This window comes from Rhagoletis pomonella, unplaced genomic scaffold, assembly GCF_013731165.1.
Source record: "Rhagoletis pomonella isolate Grant_MI unplaced genomic scaffold, Rhpom_1.0 Rhpom_scaffold_02676, whole genome shotgun sequence".
In the NCBI taxonomy this organism is placed as follows: domain Eukaryota; kingdom Metazoa; phylum Arthropoda; class Insecta; order Diptera; family Tephritidae; genus Rhagoletis; species Rhagoletis pomonella.
The window spans coordinates 1-23142 of record NW_023461229.1 but is presented as its reverse complement, the minus strand read 5'-3'; the positions used below and the strand labels follow the sequence as shown (position 1 = coordinate 23142).

The 23142-nt window shown below is 32.8% G+C and overlaps 1 long non-coding RNA gene across 1 annotated transcript; it reads left to right on the top strand.

The window, feature by feature from the left end:
* Nucleotides 1-9626: 9626 nt before the first annotated feature.
* On the top strand, nucleotides 9627-15183 carry LOC118753621. Its single transcript, XR_004994827.1, has 2 exons — nucleotides 9627-9902; nucleotides 14950-15183. It is a non-coding gene; the product is annotated as an uncharacterized LOC118753621 (long non-coding RNA).
* Nucleotides 15184-23142: the final 7959 nt, after the last annotated feature.

Genomic DNA, 23142 nt, shown 5'->3' with positions numbered 1-23142 from the left:
AGCAGCTGCTTGTTATATATAAATCGAAAAAAATTAAAAATAAAATACATATCAACTAATGAAAGAGCAGGCAGAAAAAAATATCGCAAAAAAATCTAAAAAACAAATATATAGCGAATTTACAGCAGCCGCCTCACAATGCCGACGATGTGGAAATGAATTTTGTAATGAAAACGAAAACGATCGCATGGCAAATGAAAATGAAAATCTCACATCATATATTACTATATATATATATACATATATGTATAGCTAACACGGACACAGCGACACACAATAATGTAAGCCAGTAAGGTGTTTGTGTTATTTACTTAGTTACCAACTTGACTGACGACTGAGAATAAATACGCGCGACTGCGCGTAATGATGAAAATCGAAATGGAAATGCAAACGAAATTGAGATTTCCGTAACAAAGCATAGCACAACAACAAATATCAAAAAAGCATGAAATTAAAAAAAAAAATAACGAAAACACACATTTGCACAACAACAATAGCTTGTTGAGAATCTGTGCACTTTGTAATGAAAATCAAAAGAGCAGAAAATTAACATTTCAAATTTAGCAAAACAGCAAGAATTTGCCATAACATGTGCACTATAAAAACAGTGAACACAAAAATAAAAGTAGAAAAAAAATGAAATTAAAAGTAAGCGCATCACAAAAATAATGCAGAAATAAATGTTTTAAAGTAAGCAAATGTAGGAAAAAATTAATATAAATAAAATGCAAATAATTAGTGCCGCTTATACATACATACGTACGTACTGTTACGCCAACTCGGCGAACTGGCAAAGTGATCTTATGTTGTCTCGGCGTGGCTGCCGCTAGTGTCTGCTGTTCACACGGCTTGCACGTTTGTTGCCCAAGTCTTTTGTTTATGCACACGCGCAGCTCAAATATAAACGTCACACAGCAAATGCCATTAACGCGTGTAAACTAGAAAAATTCAAATGAACAAAGGCAAGCAAAATTAATTTAATGCAAATGCACATACATAGGTGTAAAAATTTGAATTCGCAGCAAATTTAAGAAATATAAAAAATAATTTATGTTGACGAAAAACGCGTTGAAAAGTGTTTATTTAGGCATCAATTTTTGTTAATTATACTTTAAATATTTATTTAAGAAAATAAAATATCAACTTCTGCAGTTGCTTGATATTGTTTATTTAAATGTTTTAGTCAGGGACCGTAACAGTTACAACTTTTATTAAAAAAATCGCTCTTTTTTGACTTTTATTTAATTCATCCTCAAATAACCGTTATTTCTGATTTTTATTTAATAAATCCAAAATAACAATTATTTTTGGTTTTAATCTAAATAATCCAAAATAACAGTTATAAGTTATAAATAAAAATCACTCACTGACCTTTATTTTTTTTTAATCATACTTATAACAGTCTTTTGTATAAGTCGTAGTAAGCTCTTGTTTCCCAACACCTTTTTAATTGCGGAAAATGTTAATGACTTTTATACGAATGATTTAAAAAATAAAAATCGGTGACCTATTTATTTTGATGACTTTTAAAATTAAAAGTCATCGACTGATTTTTCTTGATGACTTTTATAAATAAAAGTATTTAATAACTGTTATCTAAGACCTATAATACAAAAATCAAAAATAATTGTTATTATTGCATAAAAATTGCAAATAAAAATTTTTTTCAAATTTGAGTCTCGGTAAAAAAAAGAAATCGATTGGTATGTATCACTAAGTTGTAGAACATTTCCTTCATAGTGAATTTTTCCATGACAGTTTTCATCAATAACTGTTATGTGTGGTCCCTGGTTTTAGTTAGCTGTTGGTTAACTTTATTCATGGAAAACAAAAGCAACTGAAGAAGTCTTTGTTTAGCGGAAACCGAACTTTAAATAATTAATTAGAAAAGCCAGTTACTCCCGAAATTTTACCACTTTTATAACCATGAAGACATTCTCTAACCTAGCACCTCTTTTGATTTATAAGTTTCAAAATTAGTTACCCGAAGATCTCTTGCTTCGGAACTAAATTTTTTTATACTTTTGAAGGTCTTTGGAAGACCTTGGCAGGACTTGGAATTGATCCGATTCATTCCAGTTGGTCGATTAATATCGATAATTTGATACATATCGATAATTCAATGAATTTAAAAGTAACTAAAATCCGATAACTCAACAAAAATCGATAACTCGACTAATTTTGATAAATGTTGAAGACTGTGCATTTCCAGGGCTCGATAAATTTTTTATAACTAAAAAATATATGAATGTATATATTTCGATCGCCCGACTTTGTATACCTCTATAAATTTCGAAAATTCGGATAATTTTGATAGCTCCAAATTTTTCGAAAGCTATCGACAAATTTCGATAACTCGACAGACTTTAATAACCTTGACATTTCGATAACTCTATATATTTTGAAAATGCTAAAAACTCCGATTCGATAAATCGACAAATTTCAGTAGATCAGTGGATATTGATAACTCGATAAGTTGAAAGAGCTCGATGCCCTACGTTAATTCGATAAATTTCGTTAACTAAATATATAAGTAGGGATAAATCAGTAAATATCGATAACTTGATATATTTATTTAAATTGACAAATTTCGATAATCGCATGAACTTTTATAGTTAATTAGATTATTAGAAAGTTATAAGAAAAAAACGCGATTTAGCTGTTTTTAGCGGATGCCTAAAAAAATTTTACACCCAAAATTTTTCTTGATATACATAAATGTTCAAATAAAAGTGACACGCGCTAAGCTTTTTTCGTAAACGAAAGCAAATTACTTGAATTTTCGTAAATAAAAAAATTACTGCCTTTTTCAAAATTTTTTATTTTTTTTACAACTTTCTATTGAATTTGCACAGAAAAATATTTATATTACTCTAAAGAACTTAAGTTCCGAAAATGAGCTAATATTTTCTTCACTCCTGCGGCAGAAAACGAACTGATCACTTACAATTGATCTTACATGTAATTTTACAGTTTTTATTAAAAATGCCGAAATGTAGAAAAAAATCGTCTCATTACTTCATGTTCAGTATCTCAGAATATTTCAGAATCCGTACGCAACACACAAACAAAGAGACTTGCAAACATTGTTCTTCATATACGTAGATATATAAAAATATTAATGCACTTTTTATAGCTTTTCGCACTTATGTACCTACCTTTAATCTCATTCCAGCTACTAACACATTTAGCTCAAATTCTAATTTACTGCATTTTAGTAGCATATTTCGCACATGTTAAATTGATGTTGTACTTTAACAGTTAATTTAAATCTTTAATTGCATAATAACCACTTTTATGAAGTGATGAAAGCTGGTTAGTATTTGTTGACATTTAGAGTCATTTGGTTGTATTATAAAAAATGTACAGGTTGACGGAGCTCTGCTCGGAGTTTTCAAAGTTTTGGGTATCAAATAATGATCATTTGCATAGCTTTAATACATTTTTTTTTCGTTGTTAAACAATGTTTTTTATTTACCCTTACGCCTATTCAATACATACAAATTATGTCGATAAAAAAAAATATTCTCAATGCAATAATATTTTAGCCTAGTAAGTCCTAGTCATTTCATTCTCCAAACTTTTTGAACGAAGATTTTTTTTTGAGCGACGCACAGTGGTCGGAAAAGCCATGTTTTGCGCGAAAAACGATTTTAATGAAATCTTGTACACAGATAATGTTTTGGATTTAAGGTTATCTGAATAGGCAATATCTCCGAGAAGACCCGAATAAGGTTGCCACCTATTCGAAATTAGTTGCAAATTAATTAAAATATCATAATATGGGTATGAAATGGAAGGCATTTTAAAGATCCCTAATTAAAAAATATTTTTAATAGGGTTGCCGCCTATTTTGAATCGCATATTTATTTAATTTTTTGTTTAGAAAAAAGGTAAAATATTATTATTCATGGGTACCAAGAGAAGGTTCTTAAACATAGCTTTCTCTATATACAAAATGTTATCCCTTAGGATAATAGTGCAAGGTTGCCACCTATTTTCGATTCTACACAATTTATCTAAAGCATTGCAATAGGGATATCAAATGAAAGGTATTGTTGAGAAATTTAGTCAGAAAATATTTTCCTTAAGGGTTGCCACGCTTCTATGTAATACATAAAATTTTTTATTTTGTTAGTTTCAATCAATATTTTTTTTATGCATACACATAAATATACGATCAAGATATGTACCATAAATCCAGCGTATTTCGGAATAGGGTTGCCACCTAAATTTTAGAGTAAGGAATTTACTTAATAGATATCGAAATCCAACTTTTTTTTTATTTCCACTCCGTGCAAAGCTCGGTCAACCACCATACCACCAATATACCATATTTTGAACGTAAGTTAAGTTCGGGCTAACCTAAAGCCAATGTACCGTATATGTAAATGATTTAACTAAATCAAGCTTTTGGATAGTTAGCTCTAACCAGGCAGACGAAGTTGCGCCTGATGGTTTTACATAAACAAGTTTCCCTGCTTAATGTACCACACACTGAGTATTTCCAAAACATTTTACATGCTTGTCGAAAATGTTCACCTGTTACAAGAACATATGTAAATATGTACTTATGAATATGATGAATGATGATTTGATTGGAGTAATTTATTGTACAATACCCAAAGAGACGCCTACAAACAATGTTCATTGAACTGCCTACATGAACAAAAACATCCATTCATTCAAAAAAAAAAAGAAAAGATGAAACATAAATTTTTGGTTCAAAAATAACATTCATTACAAGGCGCCAGCTGGGAAAGACAAATATGCACAAAAAGAAACCATAAATATTAAAGAAGAAGAAAAAACTGCAGCATTTTAACGAAAGCATTGAACTCTTTTAAACCCATAATATTTTCACGCATAAATTTCAAAATTTTTGGTCTAACTGTTTAATAGCGAAATTTCATAACCGCTCCGCTAACGAAGCAGCAGAGGTAAAATAAAATTAAAAATTAAGAATACACATAGCCAGCGTTGATTAAGGAAATGTGTGCAGAGAAGAGGGAATAAATGAGCGTTGGAGCAAATGGGCAGAGGTCAAAAATATCGAGAAGCATGTACACATGCTAATTGGCTAACGACTTAAGTATTTATAGAAATTTCTACTAATTTGCATATTTCGAATTAAGAATATTGGCGTGGATGAAAAAATTAGAACCGAGAATTTTTAATTAGTATAAAAAAAAATGATTTCTTTATAATTTGTCTGGGAGTAATAATTAAACAATTTGGTTTGCAAAGCAGCAGCTGAAACAACGGTATTGGTCAAAGCAGTCTGTGGCTTCATATATATTTGAACGATTATTAAAAGTGGTGTTCGCCCAGCGGTCGAAATTCAACCGCTAAAATTAAGCAGAGTTGAGGTAAGTCGCTGCACATCAGCGTCAAAATACCTTTCTAGTGATATATAATTCCCTATACCTTAGAAGTATAGTTTAGCCCGTAAAAGGGGTGTAAAGAGATCGTGTTTGCCTATTTGTACATAAGATTTACGCGCACAAAAATTCTTCCTTTTTTCCAATTTTAATTCAATGACATCTTTATTGCAACTCATCAAAACAGCAGCTGATTGCTCATTAAATCAAATCGCATTAACGCATGAAACAGATACAATCAATCGTAGATGTTAACGCATGAAACTACGTAAAATAAGAAATCAATCTATTCAGCATAACAACAGTGGCTGACATTGACGCATGCGCGTAGACAGCCAACACACACACACATGTCTAACGCAAAAGGTTGATTGTCGGCTAAATGATCGGCGAAAATGAAACTTGTTGATCGAATTTAGATATTGACTAATCAAAATTAATATAAAGTAAATAAAATGAGTAGCAAAAAAAAAAAAACACAAAAACAAACAAGAAAAAGGCGAAAAAAATCCTAAAGTCTCAAAAACGAGTATTTATCATGCTCAGAATGACAAAAGGTGAGTTGCTTCCTGCTGTTGCCAACACAGCTTGCTTGCGCTGACATTCGCAAAACACTTTTTTTTTGCTTGTCAAATAATTTAAATTTGCTTAATTTTTCGTCGCAAATAACTGTAATTTAAACAGTTTGAATTTTTGGTAAAATTTTTGAAGGCTATATTATTTGGCTTCGAGTTAAAAACAAGGCGTCGCAACTCGAGAACTTTGCTGAAAGCGATAAGTTGAAATATCTTCAGCAATACATGTATTTATATAGTATGTATGCACATTAGGCCGTACCAGCTTTTTTATACTTTTTTTTTTGTATTTTTTGCGATTTCGGAAAAAAGGTTTTTTCTATTGGTCGACAGATATGTATGTAAATATATTCGGCAATAAAAAACATTGGTGAGGTTTAATTAACTGACATTAGAGTGGTACGTTAGGATGATACAAACTGTGATCTGGTGGGTAAGTACGGCAACGGGGTACTTGATGTCAATGAACATTGGAACAAAAAAATGGTCTCCTTGAGACAAGAACAGCGATATATCACACTTCGAGCTCCGACTGTAAATACCGAAGATATGTTCGGCAAAAAAATATAGAAACACTCCTCTAGTAAAAGTTTAATGATTTTTTAGCGAGCTTTTATTTACTGACATTAGGCTGGTACCTTAGATTAATAAGAACTGATATGCGTTGGCTAAATGAAAGAATGGGGTACTTTGGAAAAAAATTGTCTTCTCGACAGCCGACTGTAAACGCCGAAGATATGACGGAAAATGTAAACAGGCGGCTATGCTCGGCAAAAAAAACATTTTTTTTCCAAAAACATCCCCAAAAACTCCCAAGTAAATTCCGAAAATTAAAAACACTAAAAGTCCCGAAAAATCCCAAAAGTATCTTTGAATATGGGGCTCCAACAAAAAAAAAAAAAAAATCACACGAAATACACCCGAAACAAAACTTAGTGTAGATTGTAGGTAGGGTCGAGTACAAAATGAAAATCGGTTTCTTATAGTTCTTGAACCCTGCATTTTTATTTCAGTAAGAAAAACCTTGACTATTTTTAATCTGATTTTAAAAATCAAACACGTTTTGAAAAGGGGATTCATAGACCTCTAAGCAGTGTGACTGAGGAATTCATCAATATTTAGTCAAAATTGATATACATATATACACAATGGCTCATTAGCAAAAAGTTGGTATATCATAAAATTTTTGGAAAATGGGCGTGGCACCGTCCACTTATAGCTTATATATGTGTATCTCAAAAACTACTACACTGATCTTGACTAAATTTGGTATACATATTGCCCTAGGCTCCTTAGGCATCTTCTTGAAGAGTTTTGAAATTTAATACTCCCCCTAAAATATAACTAGCTTTGAGTTTTTTGGAATTACCGTGGCGTGGGTGGAGTGTATGAATTTTGTCCTATTTGAAAACTTTGCAAGACGGCGCTTGAGGGGGCTAAGCACAATTTGTATACCAAATTTGGTCGAGAACGGTAATACACATATATATATGATATAAGTTGGCGGTGCCACGCCCATTTTCCCAAAATTTTGTGAAAAACCAATTCTTTGTTAATGAATAAATTTTGAGTAAATATTGATGAATTCCGTAGTCTCACTGAATAAGCATAGCAGGGCGTTGCAAACTGTGGTGTTTGCATAAAATACATTTCTGTGGCAAAGTTGATAGTCAATAACCGAATTAGTTTGAATTATCATCAATAAAAATAACAAAAATATTAGTAAAATTTATAAAGATTTCAGAATTTGCTGCCTCCCAAAATCTGCCGCCCTGGGCCAGTGTTGCGAAGACACCTAGTGTAAATCCAGGGCTGCTTACAACAGCTAATATAACGTCCGTCTCCATACGGCCCATACCTGTCGGAGCTGGCCTTTTCGTGAACCTGCCGTTAGATGAGAATCGTATATAAAAACCCGGTTTATTTGATTGGAAAAATCGAGTTTACTCGGCATTCCAAAACCAAGGTTTAAAAAAACAACACCTAAAATTATGCAAAAATCCGGGTGGAACTGGTTTGGGAAAAAACCGAGTTAATCAACCTAATAACCTGCCGTTAGATGAGAATCGTATATAAAAACCCGGTTTATTTGATTGGAAAAATCGGGTTTACTCGGCATTCCAAAACCAAGGTTTAAAAAAACAACACCTAAAATTATGCAAAAATCCGGTTGAAACTGGTTTGGAAAAAAACCGAGTAAATCAACCTAATAATAAGGTAAGTTATGTAGTTTTTATTGAAAATTTGTGTTTTAATATACACACATCTCAAAATCTAGAAAGCTATACATCGAAAATACAATTATTTTTTTTTCAATTTATACAATCAGTATAATTTAAAAAATAATTACAGCTGCTTGGTACCAAAACCATTGTTGACCAGTGTTATCTATCTAATTTGGTTGTCGTTTTTCTGATAACGCTATGGATCTCAGTGGTCACTGCGAAGCCGAGCAGTGTCTAGCCAACCCAACCTAACGAAATCTTGATTTTTAATTTCCTAAATTAAAGCAGGATTTAATTTTTGAACTGCTTGCGTTTTTAATCCCTCAGTTGCGCCCACTTAATCACAGCACCTAAGAGAACTTAAAGTTACAACTTTACACTCTTAAATTACCACAAACTTCTGTATTGCATACTACTCAGCTCAGACGTTCACATTTTAAGAGTAAATAAGTATTGTCTAACAATAAGTTTTGCAGCAAAAGCTCGATCACGCAAGCGAGTTAATCCACTTCTTTTGTCTGCGTTTTATGCTTCGTAACATGCCATTCTTCTTTAACTTATTTTTCTTCTGCATCTCCTGCTTTGCAAACATTGCGATTAAAGCTTTGCACTGCACATAAAAAATCAAAGTAAATAAAACTAAAGCAGTCGCGAAACCAAAGCACCTGGCAAAGGAAAGGGTAAACTAAAATGAGAGTAAGCAATGATATCCAGTTACCAGCTCGGCAACAATCCACAAACGAAGCGAAGCGTAGCGCGGCTATTGCTTAGCACCAGCAGCGGCAGCAGTATATGTAATCAGCAGAGCTTAAAGCAGCGGGGCAAAGGCGTAAAAAGCAAGATGTATGTATGTACAAATGTATATGTATGTATATGTACAACAAAAAGACTTGCCAAGCTCACAAGCTGCACAGCTGTTTCGCTAGCTAAATAGCTGAAGAAGTTGAAAAATAAATGCTATGCGAAATGGCAACAACAACGCTAGCAATGCTAAAGCGTGGAATGAAGGCAAAGCAAGTAAGCGATGAGGGCATTGCAGCTGAAAAAGCCAAAAGCTCACAATGGCCGATAGCCAGAAAACGAATGACTTAAGCAACGAACGTGGCCTAGTATGCGAGCTAAAGAAACACACGCACGCATACTTAACTGGGTACATACTAGCAATTTGCCAACGGTAACAGTAATACAAGCTTTGTAGCAAAGTATGCGTTTGTGCTTTATAGCTGAATGCTGGTGTTGGTGGTGATGTTGTTGTTGTTGTTGTTTGTATTTTTGCCTACCATTGCTGCTCATTAGCTGTGTTCGGTTGTTGTTGTTATTTGTTGTTGCTTGTTGACGGTTTTTTCGGCTATGCTTGGCGGCTGGTTTGACTTGCTGGTAGCAGCGGCTAAGGCGAAGGCGACGGCAACGGCTGGCTGGTGACTGGTGGTGACGGTGAGCGGCCACTTGCTGCAGCGCCTGGCCAACAGTTGAGTCGCGAAAGTCGTCGAGTGCGTTTGCTGAGTGTGGTTTTCGGCTGCCGTTACCGTTACCGTTCGAGTTTCTAACTTATTATTAGTCGCTTGCTTGCTTAGTTAGTGAGTTAGTTAGTTGCTTCTTCAACACAATTCGGCATCGCTTCAGTGGACGTAGTGGAGCGGTTTTGGGTGTGCGTGTACAATATGCAATCATTGCATTAGCAACAACAACAACATACGCCATATATATTACATATTTACATTGTACGTATGCTTTCAACGTATTTACGTGCAACAAGTGTAGTTCGAAAACATTTTGCTTGCCTTTTTCTTCTTGTGTTTTTTTTTTGGTTGAATCTATTGGAAATATTTCATTCACGACACTTGTGTGTCGAATATGAAATACGGAAAATTTTCGAAATTCGCTGGCATTTGAAGCAAAGAAAATTTTTGATGACAGTGCTGCGTGCTGCTATTGAGCGTTGACAATGGGCGATGAAGAAAAGTGTATATTTAGTCGTACATGTTTGTGATGTGAAATTGCTCCGCTGCTGCTGCTGCTGCTGCTGCTAAAGTGACAACAGGTGTTTGAATGTTTGAGTGGCAGGAAAATTATTTCCCAAGCGCCTAATGTTGGCAAATAGATTGTGAAACAACTTCATTAATAAATAACGGAAAAATAAAAGTCTTCCGAAAAAAACGAAAGATCAAATTCGACAAAAATTAGGCATATAAAAATTATAAAAAAAAAGCTTTGCGCTTTCTTGCAAAAATTTGAGTTTTATTCGCAGTTTTCCAATTTTTTTTTCTTTTTCGTTGCTGCTCTAAGCAATTCGGTAACTTCCAATTCATTTTAGAGTGACCATTCCGGTTGAGTTTGTGTGCTGCTGCTGCTGCTGCTGTGAAAGTTGCATGTGTTTAGTGTCATTGATGCCAAAAACAAAAGCAACAACAATCATCAAAAAAAAAAAGACGACAACAACAAAGTGTATAGTGCAACAACAACTAAAGCGTAAGAAAAGTGAAATGATTTCTAAATGAATAGCGTGCAAGATTGCCGTGCAACTTATAAGAGAGAAAAGTTTAATTGAAGTGGTAAATGTAAAAAAAAAGACTCATTAACTGCATAAAAGTAGCGGTCAAATCATAAAATATATAATGAGTTTCAAAAAAAAATCTAAAATTTAGGCAAAAAATTAATAAAAAACCTAACGGGCGCACGGTGTGGCGTGTGGTACAAGTAAGGTGGTCAAAATTAATTGCCGCATTTATAACAAAGCAGAACTTATCCATATAAGAGATAAATATTACCAAATCGCCGACTAAAAAAATTGCGTTCGTCCTACTATAATCTAAAATGAATTTTATTTTTCGAGTTTAATCAAAAAATAAAACTGAATTAAAAGTTAAAAATTTTAATTTCTATTGCAGTTTTAGTTTTTCGGTAAAAAAATAATGATTATTTTATGATTCATTACTTCTGATTTATCTTTTTCAGGGGTAGCAACACCCTAATAAAAGGGATACGTCTCAAATTTTTCAAATAAATTTCAGTTGATTTCTTATATATGGCCTTTTAAATTTTATAAAAAATAAAACTCAAATAATTATTATTATCTTTGAGCGGAAAAATATAAATCATAATCATTATTTCGAAAACTGAGCGGAAGACCGACCTATCTCGGTAAATGGCTCAAGGACACACTACATCAGAATTTGATTGAAGATCGAACTTTTTTATATATATTTTCAGTTGAGGTAGGGACATTTTTGAAATAAATTCTGAGATAGGGCGTTTTCCAACCAGCTGCCAAGAAATTTAGATCGATCTTTCACTGAGCCGACGATTTGTGATCGAAAAAATAAAATTCAAATAGTAATTATTTCTGTTATGCAGATTTAATTTATTTCACTTGTAATGAATTGCGGCCTTCTTCTGAGCATTTTCATATTTGCAGAGCGAAAACGTTCCCCAGACTTTTGTTTTTATTTGTTCATCCTTGAAAACATTATTCCGAAGGTTTCGTTCTTATTCTATTGTTCTTGATAGTTCTATTTCCATTTATTTTTTTTCCGTTTGATGACATTTCCGACAGTTTTGTTCTCATTACCTTGTTCTTGCGAACGTTCTTCAGGTTTTTTTTTTAACTTTTTTTTTTTTGTTTTTTGAGAGCGTTCCGAGAGTTTTGTTCTTATTTTGTACTTTACGGAAACGTTCCTAAACGTTTTGTTGCCATTTTTTTCACTTTCAAAATCTTCTCAATACTTTTGTTAATGTTCGGACCGTGTTCAGGAACGTCCTTGACATTACATTTTGTTCTAGCGCAGCACTAAGCCGAAACTGGTACGCATTCTCACCCCCGTCTGCTAGTTGGGGTAATAAATTGTTAACTCTAGGCTAGAGGAAAGCTGGGTCATTTCAACTACTCGCTTTTTTCAATAGAACTACTATAAAAGAAATTGGTTGTTTATAGAACTTTTTTCGAGTATGCCGTTCATTGGCTGTGTTCCAATATTGGTAAATTCATTCTGCTTAGTTATTTTCAAAATAAGAAAGTATGTTGACCAAATACTTAGTTGATAATAATTTCGCAATTCTCGTTGTTTAATCTATCAAGAAGCATAACTTTTTTTGAAATATTTCCTTCGAAACATTTCTACTTATTCGAATTTTTCCAAGATTATTAAAACAGTGGCGCTTAGGGGTCTCTTTAAATGTTCAGAAACTTCAAACTCATGCCGAGCTATGAGAGAAATGTTGTTCTCGCTTCCGCTCTTCCCGAATAGTTCGGAGAAGATTTGTTTCCGTTTGGTTCTTTATCCAAACGTTGCTAAAACTTTTCTCCCGTTTTTTTTGCTAGAATATTCCAGACACTTTTGTTACAATTTTGTTCTCTTAAAAATTATCCCGAAAGTATTGTTCGCTTTGGGAACGTTCTCCAGGGTTTTCTTCGTATATAATTCTCATTGAGGTGATTATCGTCAGTTTTGTTCTCACTTTCGTTCTTGTAAAAACACTTCCGAAAGTTTCGTGTTCCTATTTCGGTTTAGGTTTTTAAGCGCACTTGGGAACAAAGCAACGGGATCGACATTTAGTTTTGATCATACCTGTTGTTCTTCGTCTCTGCTACAAAGTTACCGAAAAACCATCCAGCTTCAGTCTTCTCTCCACTTAAGTGAACTTCTGCATTTGGAGCCAGATAAAAACATCGAAGAGTTGTAATAGATTTTAGTTTTATGATATTTATAGTCGTCCTTTTGTAGACTCTCCAGCAGTCGTACTTTGCTACTTTCTAAACCGAAACATCTTTTGAGAATATGCAGAAAAACCTCCAAAGAATTGATTATAATACCGTGCGACAAAAACAAAAAAAAAAAATTTGAAACATACGAAGCAATCAATATACTCATTATGCGCAAAATAGAGTAAAACTGTGTTTTTAGTTTTTCTCTCTGACGTCACGACTTTTTTAAGGCACTTCAAAGTATGGGTATCAAACGAAAAGAAAATTCTGTAGAATTAAAAAAAAAATTTTTTTGTTCACAAGGACGAAAGGATATTGAAATTGCCATTTTAAATAAAAGTGCCAAACACCGTCAACAAAAAAAAGTATTAAAAATCAAAAAGATTTTTTAGCCGCTTCACTAAAATATTATAAGCCTGTTAACTGTTAATTCTGCTTAAAAAGCTCGAAATATATATAAAAATTTTTAAAATTCTTCTAAGTTCTGTTTCAGTTTGAAAGTGTGATTTATATGGATTTTGTTAAGGCATAAACCATATTTTTATAAAAAGATATCGAAAAAAAAATTTAGCTTCAAAAGCATTGTAAATATTAAAAACGAAACACCATTCAACCACTTTTGACCGCCACGGTATGTTAACAAAATAATACGCAAAATAAACGAAAATGATATACGAAATTTTAAGTCAAGAAACTAGCTGGTGGTAAAAACTACAACAAACAAGTTTTCAATAACCGCAAGAAACAAACGAGTTAACCAACGCAGCTAGTGAAAAAAAAAATTATAAAACCAGCACATAATTACAACAATGCAAGCAAATGCGAGCAAGTTACGAAGAACAACAATAAAGACAACAACAACAACAAATACAAATACAAATAAACAAAAATAATTATAAACTTAAACACCAAAGTGGGTAACAGCAAAAATAGAAAAACGGCAAACAGCAACTCCAACAAATTACAACAATAAACAGCACGCGCAAATTGTTGTTTTGCTTTCAAGGAAAAAAAGTGAAATTAATTGTGGCTGCATGCTGCAGCAGCAGCAGCAGCAGCAATCGCACAGAGACATTATAAAAACAAAATAATAAAAAAAAAACTTGCAACTCACATACAAAGAAATGTGAGTAACTAACTACCCTGCAGTGAAAAATTATCAATTGATAAAAATAACCAATTTGTAGTTAGCTTTTTTGCGGGATTTCGGTAAATACAGAACTCACTTCTAATTAGCTATGACAAATCTATGTAAATCTCGTAAACTTAGTTAACATTATAGGCAAAAGCGGTTAGTTACGAGGTTACAAGGCATTTACGCGTTTTGATAAATACCCTGATTAAGTTTTTCCTACTGATATTTTAGGTCCAAAAGTAGTTAGTTACAGGTTAGTTGGCACCTAATGCACGGGTATCCAGCTCTGACTTTTCTCGACCATCGCCCCACAACAAAAAAATTTCCAGTTAATAGTCAGCACTAGTGTTCGCGTAAACAGATTAAAGTTAGATTTAAGCTAACATCACTTCCTGCAGGGTAGCACGCGCGCGCAACGGGTAGCGCTAAGCAACAAAACATAAACACACGCCCATACATACATATACATTCGCATGCATTTTGCGAAAGAAAACTTGTCAGTGGATGCCAGTAAAACAGCTGTGTGCTTGAGTGGTTTCAAGAAAATATAGATACATAGATACATATATACATACCTACATACATACTATGTATGAACAATAATTGTTAAAACTTCGGTAAATATAACTGTTACACGTATACAAACAACTTACGCACGCACAATGAAAGAATTGGCCGAAAGCGTGATTGTGAATGATGCAAGAATTATTGTGGTTTCGAATCGATTTTTTCTTTGCTTAGAAAATATGTGGTATTTGATGGGAAACCTCAAAATAAGGGAAACAAAAACAAAATATTTGTGACTATTAATATTTTTTTTAATGTGGGAGTTTTAAGATAAATGTTAGCATGAAAACCAAAAATGCTTGCCTTAAAATAGTCAAATTCTCAAGCACTAAATGTATACATGTATACTTTCTCTCTTACGCAGCTAAGTAACACACACTAATGTTTTAGAACTCGTCCACCCCGGCGTATGAGTAACAGCCTGAAAAAAACGTAGTGGTGTATTTTCACAAGTGCCAAGAACAGTATTTGCAGCAGCCCTTTAAAGTATTTGCGCTAAAAATAAAAAATAAAGTAAATTAAAAATATAAGAAGTAAAAAACCAAGAACAAAAAAAAAACACAACTCAAAACTAAAGAGCAATAAGTTCAAAGCAACATAAATAACAAATCAGCGAATCAACACAACTAATTTACACCTTGAGGAAATACATACAGCAAAGGTAAGCTTCACACGCTAAGAGTTATTGCAAATAAACCAGTGGTATATTATTTACTTTCAATTTCAATTTTGTTTGCAATGTTAAATTTCGTTTTCATTATAGAGGAAATTAGACAAGCAGCATGAATTTAAAACATATACAATTGTATGTATGATATGCTAGTACTATTATATATAGCTGAGGCGATATAAATGAGGAGCGAAAAAGGTTAACAATAACACATAACCACACAGAAGTAGTCTCATATACTTATATATACTTGTATATGTAAACACACCTCCCAATAACTATAGCACATTTGGATTGGGCTAGTAAATGCCTGGCCAATTCCGCTAGTTTCCACTTAAAAAGAAATTGCTCCAAAATTTTCTCTCATATGTTGTCTACGCATATAGCAGATACCAAAAAATATTTTTAACTATCTTTCGAGAACCGTTGTGAAAACAATGAAAGGGGTAAACATGGTTTTGTTTGATGAACACTTTTGATGTTTTTATAATATAAAAAATTATTGTTATTGTTTTTGTTTGTATTTATTTATTTTTTTAATAATGCTTTGGACCTCCGTGGTCCTGAATACATCTTAAACGTTTTCTTAACCTTTAGGGAATACAAAGATTATACCAGTTAAAATTCATTTGGTCCCATTCTTTTATCACAAATTCAAATGACAAATAAGAAATTTTCTTCTATCACAATTTCTTAAATTAATATGCCGCTTTCCAGAAATGATATGAAACATTTTTGGCATGGTTGGGGAAAAATGGTATATATGAAATGGGTGTGGATGTGAATAAGAGTTTGAATATAAATATGAATATAAGTATGCGTATGAATATGAGTAGCAAAGTGAACATGAATATAAGAGTGAATACGGATGTAAGAATAAAGACGACTATGAGTATGAATTAATATGAAAACAAATATGGATATAATAAGAGAATGAATAAGAAGCTTACAAAGATGTTTAAAAATAAGAATATGAGTATGGATATGAATATGAGTTGATTGGTAGCTGTGCCTGATACTAACTTACTACTATAAAATTAGCGCATTTGGCGTAATTTCGATGCACTTTCTTGAGAATGATAAGCATATATCTACATATATCCAGATTTCCAGGTCAAAACTATTTTAATTCTTACATGAAAGCTCTGGGTTCTCTTTCAACCCAGCGTGCGAGCACTCGACAAGTCTCAAAATTTTCGCCTTCCTATCGAATCAAATAAAGCGGAGTGTTCCGAGGCTGGCTTCAAACGGATCCTTCTCCACGCTCATGCCTCCAAGGGGCGAATAAGAGAATGACAATATCTGAAGTAGAGGTTCAATAAAAATCCTCACGGACAAAGCAAAGCTGGACGGGAGAGTTTAAAGAGGTTTCTACTGTTAGGAACAGTATTCCTGTCCGATCAATACAGCTTCTTTCAGGAAGAGGTGACCGCTATAAATGAGCCAGGCGATCGGCTATGCACCAATGTTTTGCTGCAGTTTTGCGAAACTGTTCAGGGAATGCCTGACCTCTCCCTCTACCGCCTCGGAATACTTCAAAATGAAGCTGATTTGGGTTCCAGGAATCACTGGCATCACTGGTAATTGCAGGGCTGCTGAATTGGCTAGGCAGGGCTCGCTCGAGTCCATTAACTCGGGCAGGAAGGGCATTTGAGTTACGTAGGCAAACTGGGCGGTTGTTGATCACAGGCGGTCCTTCTCATCTGCCCGGAAATCGCTAGAGAAAGGTTTAAACGCATCTTTACGCATTTTGCCAACACTCCCAAAAAGCTCTCCGGCACAAATTCGCCTTAAAATCGGCAGCTCTGGTAGCATCACTTTATATGAATACGCCTTGGAAGAAACTTTATAAACTTTTTGAAATTTTGATTTGCTCATTAAAACATACTTTTTTAAATAAATTAACAATCTTAAGTTCAAGCATTTTTCGAGAGTCTTTGTACTTAAGTAGCTACGGTCTCGGTAGTTTTACATATGTATTGCATACTTGCATACGTATGTACATAAGCATTGTATGTAAATGTATACAGACTTATTTATGTAAGTGGATATTCATATAAATATATACAGTGGTGGAAGAAATAATAAAAACTTTTTAGTTTGACCCGTTTTGGCTATATTGCACTTGTTTATTCGATGTTTAATATTTTTTAAAAATGTCTAGCGCATATAGATATTTTCATCCATAAAAAAAGAAATTTGCAATTTACCTAAAATTTTTTCTAAAAATTCTGAATAAAAAGTTTGAAATTTTTGGGATATTTTGGTAAAATTTGCTGAATTTTTATAATTTTGGTACAAAGTTTGAAATGTGAATTTATATGGCGCATGTTATATAATGCGCTAGACTTTTATAAAAAATATTAAACATCGAATAAACAGAAGAAATATGTATAGCCAAAACTGGTCAAAATAAAAAGTTTCTATAATTTCTTCCACCACTGTAGTTGCACACCTTTCTAAGTAGGTAAACATATAGTAAACGCCTTTCAAAAGCGAAATAACTTGATATTTCGCCCTGGTCAAATAAAGACAAAAATATACTTATTTTCAAGCTTTTGAAAGTCACATGAGGAAGTGAGACTTTACTGTATTTTTTTGAAACAAAGCTTTTAGAAAATGTAAACATTTTGAGTGCATTATATAAAAAAATAACAAATTTTAAACCCTGAAATTTGTATGTATTTATTAGACGCAATGCCTTTTCCGTACTCTTTGGCATGGCGTTTGGCCAACAACGCGTATGAGCAATTGTTTCTGTGTGTTCTTCTATCTGCCTAAAATGCTTCGTACTCTTGTAGCTAAATATTTTCCGCCTTTTCTGTAACACATGTACATACATATGTATGTACTTGAGATCGTTGTGAGATAATTTTGATACATTTTCATTAAACGAATTTTTAAGAATTAGTAAAAGCATGTATACAATTTGTGAACAATGTACTTGAGATTGAAAACAAAAAAAAAAAAAAAATCAAAATTTTGAATTGGTAAAAAATACACATACGAATATGGCTTTATTGTACTTCCGGCTTGTTTATGACGCTGTACTGTTTTAATTGTTTGTCGTTCGTGGTCGGTTTTTGTTTTCTTAAGTTAACATGTTCAGCGTATTTTGAGAGAAATCTAAAAGCTAAAATTATAATCACGCATACATTGCTACATATACAATAATAGCACCAATTTATACAAGCAATAGTGCTGCTACATATGCATATATGTATATAAGGCCGCTGAGTGGCTGCAAAGCTAGCAGCCAAGTAGTTAGTTGAGGCTGCGGCTCAAGGTCGTTGTCACCAGTTAAGTGCTTATATATGAAGTTGTGGTTGGGCTGCAGGTGAACAATACAAATTGGTGTACATTGTATGTTTATCTGTGTGTATGCTGGGCGAGACGTACCATCTTTATTTTGACTAGCAATAATGTTCAGTTTCAAGTTGTTGTAGGCCTTAAAGCGCGCTGCATGCAACTACCGGCATACATATGTAGCTGAATAAAAATCTCATATGCATATATGTATATGTATCTCATTATAGTATTTTAAACCGCCGTCTGTAAACTTTTGCGTTTGTCTGCCTGCCATGCAATGTACAGTGAAATATTCAATTGTAACTCCACCCTTCATTTTTCAGTTGGCTTTTTGCAGCTATGTGGCTGTCTAAGCTTTTCAGCATTTATTTCCTCTACAGTCTCAATTGCGCTTGATTTTTAACTCTTTGGTGCTATCTACATACATACTAATAGTACTCGTACCCACATTACCATACAGTGAGGCTGTGATTTTACTCGTACGCCGTTTGCATATGCATGCAGTTTGCCGCTTAAGTTTTTCGTTTCGTTTTTTTTTTTTGGTTTTTGTCTTCATACTACTCTTGTCATGTCATTGGCCTGCTGCTGTGGCATTCGGTGTTGTTGCCACTTTTGCTGCTCCTGCTGCTGCTATTGTTGTAGCTTGTTTTTTTTTTTGTTTTTTTGGTTGCTGGTATATTTCACTTGGAATTAAATAATAACTGCCGCATTTGAATCCGATTCTCACAAAATCTTACAACATCACTGTGATACACTAAACAATGCAAAATTTCTATTGTTAATGCGGGGCTTTTTTGTTGTTGTTGTTGTTGTAGGAAATAATTTCATATTCAATATAATTCATTTGAACTTTATTGCTTATGCAAGTGCAATAATTCACTTCACAGTTAAAGAGGGAGGATTTACAAATGCAATCGTGCAGCAAGTGAAGCGTGTCTGGTGTGGCGGAAATTCATTTTTAGGAAGAAATACTGCTAGAAATTTAAATTTTTACTTAAGAAAACGAGAGCAGGTTTTGGGAAACAGCAATTTTTGTTGTAAGGAAATAAAAGTCCTTACCGCGTTAATGACGTTATCGAAACTTTAATTTTTAACTGAGTTTGTCATTCACATTTGTCGGGAAAAATTCGAGCATGTAGAGCCCGTTTTCTCGAGAGTGGGTATAAAACATATGCTGAACCTGACCGACTATACTAATATAGTCTGCCACAGATAGACCATTCATCGAAAATCAATAAAAATCACAAAATTTAGTAAGCTACTGCAACAAAACAACAGCGTTAGAGTTTTCTTCGATTTTATTTTTGAAGTAATTTTCTGCAGCGGAAAATTTACCAGACTTCAGATATAAAATTTATAAAAATTTTCTACTTAATTTTTCAATAAAACAAATGTTACGAATTTTTATATACTGGCAGTTATGGTGACCAGATTACTGTAGCCAAAAATCGGGACATACAATTTTGTTGTAAAACATTTATAAAAAAAAAAAATGTTCATCACAATTTGAAACATTTTAATCAGATTTTCTAGAGTTAATTTGCGTACTAAATACTTTCGTAGCTCATGAAATATTGATATAATAAAGAGCAAGTTGGAAGAAGCTTAAACTTGCCGTTGATTTTTGGTAATTTTTTTGTTCGAGCATTTTCTTACATACACATTATATTCAACAACTTTTTGTATTGAGAAAATAAGCAATATCTTCCAAAAATTTACCAAATATCAACGCTAAGTCCTAGCTACATAAAATTTGCACTTTAAATGGAATAGGTTACAAAACTGCATATTCAGAATGTTTCTAAGAAATCTAATTAAAAAGCTCAAAATTTTGATCAAAATTTTTGGAAAGTTGCTAATTTCTGATCAATATTAAATTTTGACTTACTTTCATGGTTTCTGTTAGATAACGAGTTGAGATGAGGTGCGTTGAGGTATGTAAGTTGTGGTGATTTGGGGTGAGCTGAGATTAGAAGTTGGAATGAGATGTGTTTCTTACTTTTACTTTTACTCTTATCTCTACCTTTATACTTTTCTTCATCTATAAAATCATCTTCAAATTTGTCCTTATATGAAGTATATGTATTTACCTTCATCTTTCGTCTTTATCTGTACGTATCTTTATTTTAATTTTTATCTCTGACTTTAACTTTATCTTTATATTCATTTACGTAATTAATTTTTGCTTCATCCTCACATTAATCTTAATCTAAGTGTTATTCTTAAACCTCTCTTTACCAGTTATCTTTGATTCAGTTTCAAAATTAAAGGATATTTTTAGGAAGCATTTCCGCCTCTAACCGTGCACAAGAATCATCGAATTAGTCAAGCCACTCTAAAAGTATCGCCAAAAATAACATTTCACGCAAAATCTAAGAGAAAATTATTATTTCACATAACTACTATTGTGTGAATTTTTCCGTGGTTTTAATAGTGCTATTCGGAGCCAAGACAAATTCAAAAAATCACAGATCATGAAAATCGGTGCAGCTGTTCTTGAGTTGTATATCGATGGCTGAGTGAAAGATCGACCTATCTCGGCAGCCAGTTCGAAAACGCCCTATCTCAGAAAATTTTTCTACAACGCCCTATTTCAGAATTTTAATGAAAAATACTTCATCTCAGAATTTGGTTGGTCTCAGCACATTTTCAATGTTTTTTCGTTTGAGACTAAATTCTGAAGTAGGGCGTTCTTGAAAAGTTTTCTGAGATGGAGCGTTTTCGAACTGGCTGTCGAGATAGGTCGATCTTCCACTCAGCCATCGATATAAAGATGAATATTTTTATAATTGAATTCTATTTTTCAAACGTACTATTAAACTAATTTTTAAAAGTTAAGCCAGCAAGGAAATTATAAAACAAGTAATTAAAAAAAACAAACCACTTCAATTCTCAAAACAACATACATAAAAAATAAAAAATAAAATAATCCGACGAACTGATAACCTCCTCCTTTTTTGGAAGTCGGTTAAAAATGCTATAATTTTGCTAAGTTCATATTCATTTCTTTGGATGTAAACATACTTACATATGTTTGTTTTTATTTGTCTACAGTAATTTACAACATTCACATGTGTATTTTTATTTTGACATCTTAAACGTTCAAAGCATGCAACAGTCGCATCACCTAGAGAGACAAGACTACAAAAAAGAAAAAAAATAACAGCTATGCTCTCCCAGCTGCTTCTCTGGTTTAGTTCCAGTTTCCGTCAACGGCACTCACAGGCAACGCCTTACGGTATATGCATATGCAGCAATGAAACAGTAACAAAAATGATATCCGCTAATAACATATGTATGTATGCACGTAAGTAAGTTAATGCGGCACTCAGCGATGCTGCAGCCACTCATTGAAGAAGCAGAAGCGTCGAATGTTGGCTGCCACCGCTCCCATCGCTACTCATAGCACTTTGCTGTTTTTTTCACTGGTGCACTCGCAAGCGAAGATTGCAGTTTAGCTACTATGATGGGATTTTTGTGGCACGATTGGTTGCATGGCTGGTAATTTTATTTTTTATTTTTTTTGTAGTCGATTAATTTTTATTGCCTCATTTGCTGCTGTAGGCGCTCGTTGTCTTCGTCTGCTTTCCGTTGTGCGTGGGCGGCAATTAACTTGCAAATTTAAACATAAATGCAGGGTGTTAAGCGTGAAAAATAAATGAAGATTCAAAAATTGAAAATTAATCAAGTGCATGCAATACGGTCTTTGCCGGTTGGCATGAATGTAATTGATTTGAAATTGTCACGAAACGAATGTTAAGATTAGGATGTACCATTTTACCTAAACATTCCCGAAAAATGTCAAAAAGCAAAAAAAGCCTATCAAAAACAGCTTTAACATTTGCCGCAAAAATGTTTTTTTTCTATTTTTGTTGGCCTGTGTAATCTGTCATTTGCATCTTCAAGATCAGCATCATATGGGCGCCGGGACATGGAGATATTGAAGAAAATTGCAGGGCCGATGAGCTAGCCAGGAATTCAATTTTTAGATTGTAATATATAAAAAGAAAAATAAATATTTATTTTTATTGGAGTGAATTTTTATAAACTTATATATCAATTACTTTTTCTTTTTAGTGAAATTTTTTTAAATTTGGAATTTAATTTTCTTTTCATTTTTGAATTTTAGCGTTTTGAAATGAGAAGTAATTTTTTAATTTAATTTGATTTTTTGAAATTTATTAAGTTTTTCTTGATTTTTTTCTTTTAAACTCTATTTTATTTGAATTTTATTTTTTAAATTTTATTTAATTTTTAGGAACTTAATTAATTGTTTTTTTAGTTAAATTTGTGTGTTATTTTTTATTTAAGTTTTAAATTTTATTGTTTGAAAAAAATATTTCTTTTTAATTTCCTTTAATTTTTAGAAACTTAATTTATTTATTTTGTCTTATTTTATTAAATTTTTCCCTCATTTAATTTGCTTTTAAATTTTTGATTTAATTTTTTTTAATTAGAAAAATATACATGTATGTATTTTTTATTTAAATGCATTTTTAAATAACTTTTTGCTAAAAGACAAACAGAATACAGATTAGACCTCCTCGTTAGCAGATATTTTAATTAGTCTTTTAATTA